This window comes from Vipera ursinii (assembly GCF_947247035.1).
Source record: "Vipera ursinii genome assembly, chromosome: 7".
NCBI lineage: Eukaryota > Metazoa > Chordata > Lepidosauria > Squamata > Viperidae > Vipera > Vipera ursinii.
In genome coordinates this window covers 40865536-40880032 of record NC_139521.1, presented here as the reverse complement: position 1 = coordinate 40880032, position 14497 = coordinate 40865536, and the positions used below count along the sequence as shown (strand labels likewise).

The 14497-nt window shown below is 34.9% G+C and overlaps 1 protein-coding gene across 4 annotated transcripts in view; it reads left to right on the top strand.

The window, feature by feature from the left end:
• Positions 1 to 14497, top strand: part of ANKRD50 (ankyrin repeat domain containing 50) — a 57028-nt gene that overhangs the window by 33018 nt on the left and 9513 nt on the right. The gene's annotated exons all lie outside the window — the stretch shown is intronic.

The window sequence follows — 14497 nt, the reverse complement described above, 5'->3', positions numbered from 1 at the left end:
CATTTTGTACTCCAAGGCAAAATGCTTGTTATTCCGGTTATCTTTTGGCTTCCTACTTTAGCATTCCCATCCCCCGTGATAATAAGGACATCATTTTTTGGTGTTAGTTCTATAAGGTGCTGTAGGGCTTCATAGAACCGGTCAATTTCATCCGCTTCAGCACTGGTGGTTGGGGCATAGACTTGGACTACTGTGATATTGAATGGTTTGCCTTGGATTGGAACTGAGATCATTCTGTCATTTTGGGGATTGTATCCCAGTATTGCTTTTCCTACTCTTTTATTAACTATGAAGGCTACTCCATTTCTTCTGAGGGATTCTTGCCCGCAATAGTATACCTGATGGTCATCTGAATTAAATTCACCCATTCCTGTTCATTTTAGTTCACTGATTCCTAAGATGTTGATGTTCAGTCTTGTCATCTCTTGTTTGACCACATCCAGCTTGCCTTGATTCATGGATCTTACATTCCAGGTGCCTATGGAGAAAAATGCTTTACAGCATTAGACTTTCCTTTCACCACCAGACACATCCACAGCTGAGCATCCTTTTGGCTTTGGCCCAGTCGCTTCATTCTTTCTGGTGCTACTAGTACTAGCCCTCTGCTCTTCCCCAGTAGCATATTGGACACCTTCCGACCTGAGGGGCTCATCTTCCAGCATCATATCTTTTTGCCTTTTGGTACTATCCATGGGGTTTTCATGGCAAAGATACTGGAGTGGGTTGCCATTTCCTTCTCCAGTGGATCACGTTTTGTCAGAACTCTCTGCTATGACCTGTCCGTCTTGGGTGGCCCTGCGCAGCATAGCTCATACCTCCATTGAATTACGCAAGCTCCTTCGCCACGACAAGGCAGTAATCCATGAAGGAGGTTCAAAAGATATATACTTTATAAAGCAGGAGGCAAAACAGCTCTGTATGTATAATAGCAATAGGCTTGTGAACAAATGTATGCTCCAAAACTGGAAATCTTGTTGAAAGCATCTGCATCAAATTAAAAAGAAAAATAAATAAATCTGACACTGTTGTAGACATTTGCTGTTGGCCAATTACCAAAGCATAGGAAGAGGACATTCATTCAACAAGTTGATTTAGGCAATAGTAGTAAATGATAAACTCAAATGATTCTGATATCTTAACAAGCCTTAAGAAAGTCCAGCTTTAATTCTTTTTCCTCTTGCTGCCAATTTCTTTTTTTTTTCAAAAGATGGAAGAAGAAATTATGGTGCCAGTTATCTTAGATTTAATGCTAATGAGCAGAAGATAGTCACTGAATAGATGGAAGGTATTTAGCACCTTGTGAGAGCACAACAATATCAATGCAGCATAGAATGGTTTGAAATCTGGAAGAAGAAATAAGTTGGTAAATGAACTTCTAAAACTAAGAACATATGTACAAACATATTCCTTATTAGAAGAAAACATGAAAAAAAGCTTTTAAGGGCTTCAATAGATGAATCGTAGAGTACATGTTATAATTAGATCCAGTTTAGTGCAGTGATGAAGTGACATAAAACTTAAGTCCTGATCCTGTCCAGCCAGCAGTGATCTTGGGCCAAACCCATATATTCAGCCCTAGGAAGGAGGCAACAGTAAAGCATTTCTGAAATCCTGTGAAGAAAACTACAGGCAATAGTTCAGGTATGTGTGAGATAGATAAGTAGATCATAGATAAGTTGATAAACAAAAAATAAAATAAAATAAATAAATTGACTCAATATTTGATACAAAAGGAAGAATAAAAATTGTCAGCTTATTGTTATAGTAAAGGAGCCAGAAAATTCAAATCTCAGAATGAGATGAGGCTAATAAACAGTCTAAAGTACTGAAACAACAAAGATCACCAAATTGAAATTAAAAGACAAAAAAAATAGCTGATTTTGAGAGAAAAAATAGAACAAGCTGTGAAAAAGATGTGACTTGCTTTCCCTGGAAGATAAGTGATAATAGACTTTTTATTAAAGAACCAATCTTTAGAAACAGATTTTCACTTTTGAAATCCTTACATTCACATTCACCTTTAAAAAAACTATGCTTTGGAACATTCTTTCTTGTGGAACAGCATCCATTTACTGTAGCTTGGATATCAAGTAGCATCCCATATTTAAACTTTATTAAATGAAAACCACAATTTTGTGGTAATAAATATTTGTAGACAACCATATGGTCCAACTTTGCATTAGAAAATTCCAAGTCACTTTCCTTAACTTAGTCTTGTATTCTAAATTCTAAGTTCAAAACCATCTGTATCTTGTCAGCTTAAATTTGTTTTACAACTGACATTTCTTTAATAACATTTTTTGGACATAGTCTGTTCATAGAAATTGACATTATTATTGAAATGGTTGATATTGTGGCTACCATTTTCTGATTCCATTTTTTAAAAGTCTCCTTCACTATTTTTATTGTCATAAGGATCTTGTGACAATTCTCTACCAAAAACCTTTAATCCTGCCTAGTGTACAATTCTTGAAATCATAAAATTATTTATGTTGTGTCTTATAAAAACCAAAACAGAATTTATTTCCCATGAGAAGTTGTTTGTACTTTATAATTAATTCCAAAATATTACTATAAATTTCAATATTTCAATCTTATCTGAGCCCTTAGTCATCTTATAACTTTTTAAGATCAAAATTTTATTTAGTTTTTTTTCTGTTTATATCAGACTTTAAGTTATTAAGCTCATAATTAGTCTTTTTTTCATTCAGGAATGAAGACAGACTCACCAGGTGTTGTCATGCACAAGGTCTCTAATAGTTAATGAGTTATTTATGAAAGTGAATAGAAAGTGAGAGTTGTATCCTTTAAAAGTCTCCATTATGGTTGCAAACAAAATTCTGGGATGCATCACCAGAGGGATCACTAGCAGGAAAAACAGAGGTCCTAGTCCTGTCATATAGAGCTTTAGTTAGAACCATTTGGAATGGAGACCTCACTTAAAAAAAATAGTGATTAGGTTGAGTGAGCCCAGACATGGGCAACAAGAATGGTGAAAATCTCAGGGACAAAACATATCAGAGATTGGAGGAACTGAATATGTACAGCCTGAAGGTTAGAAGGGAAAGAGGGGAACATGATTGAAACCTTTCAATATATTAAGAGTATAAATAATTTTCTAGAAGGCAGTATTTTCAATACTAAACAAAAATCAAGAACATGGGGGCTTAGCCGCAAGCTGTCAGGAGGAAAATTCAAAACTAATGTTAGACAGTATTAGTTCACAGAAAGAATAGCGGAAACCTGGACCCAATTTCCAACAGAGGTAGTGGGATAAACATGCTTGGGATAAATGCATGTCCATTATCTGACAAAAAATTTTAAAAACTAAAAAAATCAAAGAGCAGTCTGGATCACCAGGTCTTTGTTTGCCATCAGTTTTATATGTTTCTATAGTTAATTCCATTGTTTCCCATCGCTCAAACCCATGGAAACCTGTTGTCCACATCACATTTAGGCAATCTCCTGTCTTCTTATCTTTCCACCCTCTCCTTATCCATAATAGTTCCAAGGAAATGATCTACTCACCAGTTCCTTGGTCTTTGTCACAATCAGAGCCATCTTCAGTTCACTACACAGGCCCTAGAAATGTCAACATTTTGGTTTTTTTAAAAAAAGAAGTTTGGTTTTTGTGATCATTATATAAAATATTTCCAATGTTTAAGTATTCTACCCTAAAGATAATACAAAATTAGACAAAACTGACCATAGATTCTTGTTTTCCCAAATCTAAACTGTAGATTGTCATTCTGGAAAAATCAGGCATGTCTTTAAAAAAAAATAGGAGTAGGGCCTCTATCCAGCCTTAAAAAGCCTTTTTTATACAATATTTGACCAGCACCAACATTTACAATACTTATCCAGGCATCTTCACAGCAAGTTTATTTATTAGAATTGTTTTGCCAATATATAAACAGATTCATCTCTGAGGAATGTTTCACTATTCCTAAGCAGCAAAAGGTAGGCAGACCTTGAAAAGAAAAAGGGAAATTAAAACTTTCCAAACACACATAAAGAGAATATAGCTAACTTAGTAATAATTGCATAATTTTGATTGATAGAATTGTTAATTATATTAGTGTTTTTACGATTATAGAAGGAAAATCTATTATCAAAAACAATTTTGCAATTATGGTAAAGTTATGGAAGCAAAGTTGTAGGTGGCAAAATCAGTCCATGGCTTCTCAGTCTAACTTGCCTTAGGAATGAGAAAGCGTTTTTCATTATCATGATATTGCCTACTTGGTTGACTGCTTGCAGATGTTTCATTACCCAAACTCAGAGACCATCAAGGATCTACATTCTTCTTTATGTCCACATTGTGGATTGATTTCCTGATAGAGATAAAACAAGGGTAAAATATTTGCCTCAATTGTTATCTGTCAAATTTGCCAGCTACCTTATAAATTAAGATACTTACATTGTATTGCTTTAACCCATTATTGATAGATTTTGTTATTTTTATTGTAAAGTAATAGGATTGAATAAAAAGAAACGTATAAATTCTTTTAAGGTTGAAAAAGAAGCAATACATTATATTAACGTCAAAAGAAGAGGTTGAGGTTTGGGAAGATTTGGCCTGCATTGTTGTCAAAGTAGATCTACACAGAATTTTGGGCTTTGTGATATATATCACTTGTAATATTTTAAAATAGTTTCATTTAAGTTCAAACTGAATTTGTATGCAATTTGTATATGTATGTGTATGTACATAGTATATATAAATAAAAGTTACACCTAAAACATTTATTTACAGACGTGCATGTTTAATTATTAAAGTGTTTGATTTTATAACAATTGCTATATTTCAAGTACCATTAAAATGCCACCTGTGCCTCAAATCTACATGTCTATTACTGAAATACCTGAGTAGCATTGTATTTAGTTTTATTGAGAGGGCATCGATCTTAACTTGAAATCAGATGAAGTGGCAGGGAAATGAAAGAATTATTCAAAAGGATAGTATTGAAATTTACACAGGGCTCACAAAAGCCCACAACCAGAAGCAGTAGAATCTCAGAAATATTGTGTGCCTTGGGAAAAATAAGACATAAATGTATTTTTAAAACTAGAGAGCAGAAAACTGGAAGACCCCGTTTTACTTTATATTATTAAGTAAAAAGGATGATGGATGTGTCTTGTGATGTCCTTGTCAGAATGTTTTGAGGAAAACCAATATGTATTTCATTCTAAACTGCTTGAGGGAAAAGGGTCTGAAGCTACAGTCTTTAGTTATATAAAATTGTGAACCCAGAAGTCTCAAGAGCAAGTGTGGCATAGAGTACAGACTTATTCTGCAGAAAAGATAGTTACTGAAATTACTTACAGATCCTCAAACATTCCTGTGGAAATGCAAATTCTATCTACCAAAAATCTGTCTGGTTTCTGCATACTCTCTTATCTTGGAGTAAGGACCAAAGTCAATTGAGATCCTTTGATTTTTTTTTCTTCTTGATCTCGCCTTTGAACTTTTATTATTTCAGATCAGTGACTGCATCCCAGGTTTAAATTAGACTGAATTAGACTAGAATATGTTATCAGCAGATATGTTTGCCAGAAGAGTAAGGAATGTTGCTTAAATACATGCATTCAAGTTATACAGAAGAAACTAATGGGTTCCATCGCATCTTGCTTCACATAATTACTATTTGGGGAAAGTTGTGCTTTATTACCAGATTATAGCAAAGCTGTGGTGCAGAGTTAATATATACAAAAAGGAAGCAAATCTCCCGAGAACTTTTCATAATTTATCTGATGTTGTTATAGACTTCAGCATTCAGGATTATAAAGTCTGCAGAGAGGCTGTATCAGATATTTGCTCCTATCCAAAGTCTGATGGGCAATTGCAGGTTTTTAAAAACTGAATGTTACCTTCCCTTTCTGCTTCCACTGGAAATATTACTTAACAATATCTGACCCAAGAGTTCTATTATTAGTATCAAGTAGAGTATCTTATTTTTAACATGAATTATTTATTTTTTGGAAAACAAGAATGCACAAACAATATAGTAGTTTATCCTAACTCTTATTATATATGCCTAGAACTCCTCTGACCAGCCATAAGTTAACAGGCCTTTTTTTTCAGATATCCTAGATGATCTGAGAGACTGATTCTTAGGGCTTTGTGCAAGTAAGGCAAATGCAATGTACTTGATTGAATTACAACTCCTTTCACAAACAAATGTGATATACATTCCAAAAGAAATCTGCATCTTGTATGTTCCCCTATATTTGCTTATTTGTCTTAACTTTTCTTAGAGCATACGCTGTTAGCAAAATCTGTCCACCCTTAAGTTACACTGAATATATATGTAGAAGAAAAAAATACCATACATACAGTATAATTGTGCAATAATACATAATGTGCCATAACATGTTTATATGTGACCTAGGGCTATGCTACACACACTGACAGGAAAAGACTTTGAAGCAGTCTTATTAAGCCTTCTGGATGATGCTTTACAACTTGGTGATCCAGTGGGGGCGGGGGGAGAGGGAACTGGCCCACAGAAATGGAGGGGCATGCAAGTGTGCAAGTCAAGGTGTGCATGCATGTGCCAGCCAGCTGCGGCCCGGGGGTTGGGGATCCCTTCTTTAGCACTTCAAGGACAGGTGATTCATTAATGCCAATATATTTTGTGAAGCACTTCACACAAATTCATTTAATTTTTTTAACTAAATTGAATATCAATCTATATAAATTCAGTTTCCAGATCTCAAGGAAATTTTAGAATGGGCTTTTATCCTGTTGTTGTTTAAGTGCTGACAATTACATGTATGTTAAAAGAGACTAAATACAAAAATAATAAATTCTTCAATTACAGTGTATACAGATACTCTTCAGTTTGGGCTCTGATTAGATTGGGATTGTATTGCATTTTTATTTAAGTCTCTTCCATATACTTACATGCAAGTTTGTGCATGTATATATGAGAAAGGGAGTTAAATATATACACAGACTTGAAATGGACAATTAAACCAGCTTTAACAAATAACAGATTTGTTATTTACAGGTAAGCTGTACAACTGGAGGTAGTCTGTAGTTTGACTTTTGTTAAAATGATATTGTTAAAGGATTTGATTCTCCAGTTAATGTTTAGTTAGTGATTATTAATTCCTTTTGAAAAGATATGCACAAAATGCTACTATTAAAATCAACTTAGATTGGTGATGCAAGTTCATTGGTGATGAACATTGTTCATCATTTAGATTACAAATGTAAAAGATGCACTGAGTGAAGGACAAATATGAAGTATGTTAATGATGAAAAAGGCAAACATATTGAAGATAATAAAATGCACTGTTATAGCATAGTCTTGCTAATTTAATAGGAACAGCTGTGTTTTTGTGTGGGGGTGTGTATGTGTGCGTGTGGTATAATTAAAAGAGCAGTTCTGTTATACTTCTAAAAGCTTTATGACACAGTGAATTGTCCAAGGTACCAATGTTTGATACTAACATTTCTGTCACATTAAAGACAAAAATACCAAAGAACAAATGTTACTTTCAATATTCAAAGTACCATGAGATATCAAAATCTACGTTTGGCATAGATTTGTTGATATAATCAACAAATAAATAATGAGCCCTGGTGTTGCAATGGTTCAAATGCGGTACTGCAGGCAAATTCTGCCCACAGCCTGAAGTTCGATCCTGATGGGGCTCAAGGTTAATTCAGCCTTCTATCCTTTCAAGATGTATAAAATGAGCCAAATTTTGGGGGGCAATATGCAAATAATGCTTCTACATTGTAAACTGCCCAGTGCTATGGGGACAGTATATACAGTCATGGCCGAAATTGTTGGCACCCCAGAAATTTTTCCAGAAAATCAAGCATTTCTCACAGAAAAGTATTGCAGGAACACATGTTTTGCTATACACATGTTTATTCCCTTTGTGTGTATTGGAACACAACAAAAAAGGGAGGAAAAAAAGCAAATTGGACATAATGTCAAACAAAACTCCCAAAATGGGCCGGACAAAATTATTGGCACCCTTTCAAAATTGTGGGTAAACAAGATTGTTTCAAGCATGTGATGCTCCTTTAAACTCACCTGGGGCAAGTAACAGGTGTGGGCAATATAAAAATCACACCTGAAAGCAGATAAAAAGGAGAGAAGTTCACTTAGTCTTTGCATTGTGTGTCTGTGTGTGCCACGCGAGGCATGGACAACAGAAAGAGGAGAAGAGAACTGTCTGAGGACTTGAGAACCAAAATTGTGGACAAATATCAACAATCTCAAGGTTACAAGTCCATCTCCAGAGATCTAGATTTGCCTTTGTCCACAGTGTGCAACATTATCAAGAAGTTTGCAACCCATGGCACTGTAGCGAATCTCCCTGGTCATGGACAGAAGAGAAAAATTGATGAAAGGTTGCAACGCAGGATAGTCCGGACGGTGGATAAGCAACCCCAAACAAGTTCCAAAGGAATGCAAGCTGTCCTGCAGGCTCAGGGAGCATCAGTGTCAGTGCGAACTATCCGTCGACATTTAAATGAAATGAAACGCTATGGCAGGAGACCCAGGAGGACCCCACTGCTGACACAGAGACATAAAAAAGCAAGATTAGTTTGCCAAAATGTACTTGAGTAAGCCAAAGTCCTTCTGGGAAAATGTCTTGTGGACAGATGAGACCAAGATAGAGCTTTTTGGTAAAGCACATCATTCTACTGTTTACCGAAAACGAAATGAGGCCTACAAAGAAAAGAACATAGTACCTACAGTGAAATATGGTGGAGGTTCAATGATGTTTTGGGGTTGTTTTGCTGCCTCTGGCACTGGATGCCTTGAATGTGTGCAAGGCATCATGAAATCTGAGGATTACCAAAGGATTTTGGGTTACACTGTAGAGCCCAGTGTCAGAAAGCTGGGTTTGCGTCCGAGATCTTGGGTCTTCCAGCAGGACAATGACCCCAAACATACGTCAAAAAGCACCCAGAAATGGATGGCAAGAAAGCGCTGGAGAGTTCTGAAGTGGCCAGCAATAAGTCCAGATCTGAATCCCATTGAACACCTGTGGAGAGATCTTAAAATTGCTGTTTGGAAAAGGCGCCCTTCCAATAAGAGAGACCTGGAGCAGTTTGCAAAGGAAGAGTGGTCCAAAATTCCGGGTGAGAGGTGTAAGAAGCTTATTGATGGTTATAGGAAGCGACTGATTTCAGTTATTTTTTCCAAAGGGTGTGCAACCAAATATTAAGTTAAGGGTGCCAATAATTTTGTCTGGCCCATTTTTGGAGTTTTGTTTGACATTATGTCCAATTTGCTTTTTTTCCTCCCCTTTTTGTTGTGTTCCAATACACACAAAGGGAGTAAACATGTGTATAGCAAAACATGTGTTCATGCAATACTTTTCTGTGAGAAATACTTGATTTTCTGGAAAAATTTCTGGGGTGCCAACAATTTCGGCCATTACTGTAACTATATAATAGTATATAACTATTTCTATTGCTATAATGGGATGAATATTTAATAAATCAAAGAAATCAGTTTTGGAACTTCTATTTGGAAGATGATGATGTACTATGGTATAAGAAAAATCTGAAACAATGCAAAATTTGCATTGTGAAATTGTAAAACTTTTTTTTGGTCAAGCATTAATGAGATAAGTCTTGCAATAGAATGTCTTTTTCCTGTTATTTTGATTATTATTGTTACAAAATAATGTTATTTATCTCGTGTATGTGAATGTAGTTAATAAGGAGATACCGGTATATTCAATAGAAATTACCAGAAAATTTTAACACTTCTAAAAGTAATACCAAATTCAAAGCCATCATTAATAGAAAATTATGAGACTGGGCTGCTAAAACAATTTTCTAGTAATATAAATAAACTTTATTTTAACGAGGTTTCAGACTGATATCTTTTTAAGGTCATCTGTGCTGAATAAGAATCCCTATATTGTACCAGTTGATGAGACTTATTAAGCATAGTGTCAAATCCAAAATCAAAAGTATTATTTGAATGGCAGTAATAATTATAGTAAATGTACAGAAAAATTTACAAAAATAAAATAAAAATATAGAACTACATATCAGCAAAAAAAATTAAAACACTGTAGATAGTTCTCAGTTAATAGTGCTACTTGGTACTGAAATGTCCATCACTAAACAATGTGGTCATAAAGCACAATGTAATGTGGCCATGCCACTTTGTGGTTTTCAGTTACTATTGTTAACTAAATTCCACAACGTCATTAAGTGTGACATCATATGTTCACATTTGCAATCTTTTGCCACCTACACCAGTGAATTCGCTAGTAGGAAGCCAGCAATGAAGATCACAAATGGAAGTCATATGACTGCAAGATGCTGCAATATTGTAATTGTGAAGAACACTTGTTCTACTCATTCAGCACCATTACTAGTTTTTACAGTAACTGAATGAGTGGTCATTAAATGAGGACTATCTGCATTATAATTGTGCACATTTGGAAATATGCACAATACTGAGAATGTTAAAATTGAGAAGGTTCTTATACAAATAATACCATAATGGCATCATAATCAAGCCTATATTAGAAATTACAAAGGCTGCATTTTACACAGCAAAAAAAGTACTGGAGTCTAGTCGAGTTCTAATAGCAGTAAGCCATTTGTTTATGTGTTAGATTTTTATCTAGGTATTCAGGGTGATATTATTTAATATTATTTAATTTTCCACACAATAATTGTCCATAAAGGAAGTTGAATGGAAAGACAGTTACTGATCCAAAGTCCTACAGTAAGCTTTCCTATGAAGGTAAATTTTAGTCTTCATATTCTGAATCTTAACTTGTATGCTAGAACTGACTTGCAACCAAAGTGAACAAGCAGGCAAGCAGAGGTAGCCTGGAATATCTTGCATGCTGACTACTAACCAACTAGGAGCCATCTGCATTGATAAAGCTTGTGAATTTAGATTCAAAAGCAGTTCCCTGTTGTTCACTAACTTCTATTATTTTTCTGTTCTCCTTTTAGTTACATCCAACTACCTATTGGCAAATTTAAATTAAGCATATGATTATATTGTGGCTTTGCAAACCATTTTCTGAATACAGGCTGGTCAGGCTTAGCTAAAGTTAAAACAAGAGTGCTGTGTTGAACAATTCTTACTGTTTCACAACTACAATGTCTATTTGGAAGACGGAATTGAGGGACATTTTATGAACTGAAAAGAATGCATACCCATTCTCTTTCAATGTGAGTTGTATGTGGTAGTCACACTCTTATGATCTGATCTAAATCTAATTTAGATTTTGTTCATACATTCTTAAGGATTTATCAGTGAGCACAAACCAAAGCAGTTTAACAAATTAGCATGTAGATAGATGATCCATGGATTATTATTCCACTTACTCTTTTCTTCTTCAACATTATATTCCAAATAAATTTTGAAGCTTTATGTAAAATAATAAATCACCAAACAGCTGCTTTATCAGCACCTGGTCTTAATTATTTTAGCATCATTATGTTATATTAAAGGGCTATTGTTTTTGCATATATATCTGTAAATACGATTTTAATTACTTCCCACATCTATAACTTCTGCTGAATGATCAGGATTAAGAATGCTACAAGCAATTTTGGGGGGGGGTTATTCAACAGAATTTTAACTAGTCTGTTCAAATGAATTTTTTAATGCAAAATAATGGAAAATAAAACAGATTTTAGCCTGATTAAAATAAAAATATACAGATGGCAAAGGTTGAACAATTCATCATTAAAGTTGGGAATAATTTAAATCAAACTTTCATTTCCAGATTTACAGGCTTTATTTTTAGTATTCATAAGTTGTTCATTTCTAAAAAATATATATAGTTTTTTAGTTGGATGGCAATTAGGTGGTTATTTGGCAGTTAATATAAATATATTAGTAGTTCTGTCTCAGCAGCTTCCTTTGAGTTGATTAATTGAAATGTATATATTTTTTAAATTCAATGAATAGAGGAGATTGAGTTCTCTGATAATACATATCAGGATATAAAAAAAATCTTCTGGTCCTTAGTAGTTCTTAAAAGTAGGTAAATACAACCTCAGATGAACAGCAACATTACACTGTGTCCTTATTTATTTTACAAAGAAAGCCAAAATGGAGAAGCCATGTGTGAAAAACTAAGTATGCCTTATAGCTTGTAGAACCACCTTTAGCAGCAAAAGCTTGAAGTAAGAGTTTTCTATATGATTTTATCAGTCTCTAACATTGTTGTGGAGGAATTTGGGCCTACTTTTCTTTATGACGGTTCTTCAGTTCTCTGAGGTTTATGGGCATTTGTTTATGCACAGCTCTCTTGAGGTCCCACCACAACATTTCAATTGGACTGAAGTCTGGATGTGGGCCATTGCAACACATTGATTTCCTTTTTCAGCCATTCTGTTGTAGATTTGCTTGTGTCTTGGGAACATTGTCTTGTTGTACGACCCAATGTCAACCAAGCTTTAGCTATCAGACAGATGGCCTCACAGCGTGACTCAAGAATACAGAGGAGTTCTGGTAGACGGGTGAGTTCATGGTCGGCTCAATGACTGCAAAGTGCCCAGATCCTGTGGCTGCAAAATAAGCCCAAACTATCATCCCTTCACCACCATGCTTGATGGTTTATATGAAATGTTTGTGATGATATGCTGTATTTGTTTTTTGCCAAACATGGCACTATGCATTATGGCCAAACATTTCTGCTTTGGACACGTCAATCCCAAGGGCAGTGTTCCAGAAGTCTTGTAATTTCTTCAGATGTAACTTTGCAAACCAAAGCTGTGCTGCCATGTTCTTTTTAGAGAGAAGAGGATTTCTCCTGGCAATCTTTCCAACGTAACCATAATTGTTCAGTCTTTTTCCAATTACACTGTCATGAATCTCAATATTTAACATGCTAACTGAGGCCTGTAAATTCTGAGATGTAACTCTTCATCTGACTTTGGGGTGAATTTGTTGGGCCATCTGCTCCTGGGAAGATTGGTAGCTGTCCTGAATGTTTTCCAGTTATGAATTATCTTCCTCACTCTTGAATGATGGACTTTAAATTGTTATAACCCTCCCAGACTGATGTGTAGCAACAATTGCTTCTCTATGAACATTGCTGATGTCTTTCCTCTTTAGCATTGTGTTAACACACATCTCAGTGCTAGAGATCAGCAGACTTCTAAAACTTTGGTTTCTACAGAGGTTGTCACACTTGCTAATGATCAGTTGAGCAAGGGCACTTGATTAGTAGCACCTGGCTGTTACTTAGCTTCTTCATCCCTGTGGAAGCAGTAAGGGTGTACCTAGTTTTTCACACATGGCTTCTCCATTTTGGCTTTCTTTTTGTAAAATAAATGATGACATGTAATATACATGTAATATATCATGTATTGTTGTTCATCTCAGGTTGAGATGAACAACAACACATGAGCAACAACACAACTACACATACCTATTTTTAAGAACTGCTAAAGACCGGATGATTTTTATAATGTCCTGAAACGTAAAACCACAGAACACAAAGAGGGTGTACTTCCTTTTTCACATGACTGTAGATTCCAGAAATCATTGTTAGAAGTACCATTCTGAGAATATGGAATAGATATAAAGTCAGGCTTTGCCTGAAAAGACCTTTGTGGCCATCAGCAAAAAAAGCATTCTATATAGTATAGTTGATAAATAATAGGCAAACACAAACAATTAGCATAATTGTTAGATACTAGAATTTTGTCAAAGGGAACAAACCCAGACTCACTCATTTGTGAAATGGGTGGCTATATAAATTGGTTTAATAAATGAACAAATAAATATAAAATCAAGAGAACAAGTGACAGATGACATAATTATGAATGGTTTTATTATTTACAGTTATCTGAAAAATGTAAAAGACAGGTAACGAAATTTGTGGTATTGAACATTATTAGACTTATTTGAAAAACAAGCGTGTACAAATGATGAACATGTAATTGTTAAAATGTATACACAATATAAATTGTGTTTATATATAATTGCAGTGAGATTATTGTTGTCACTGTGTGTTTTGTTGTCACTGTGTGTTGGGGGGAGAGAGCACAGGGGGAGGCTCAGCTAATCTCAATGTACACATGTTGTACTTTGACAATAAATGTTTATTATTATTATTATTTTATGCACAAAGATGGAAAGATTTGGCAATACTTATAGAGGAATGATTGGTGTAGATTAGGGGTAGGGAACCTTGGCTCTTTTATGATTTGTGGACTTCAATACCCAGAATTCCTGAACCAGCCATGCTGACTCAGGAATTCTGAGAGTTGAAGTCCACAAATCTTAAACGTGCCAAGGTTCCCTACCCCCAGTGTAGATGATCCAACTTGATAAAATGGCCAAACTGCTTTGTTGGATTACAATATCTATGTTTATTTGTGACTGGAAATCCTTATAGATTCAATATGTAAAAATGAATGTATGATTTTGATTATTAGCTAGCATAGATTATAGAAAGAAAAGAGTTATGACGTAACTTTAGATAGAGGGGTCAAGTTACAATTGTACTTAGAATTGTACTAGAAGCA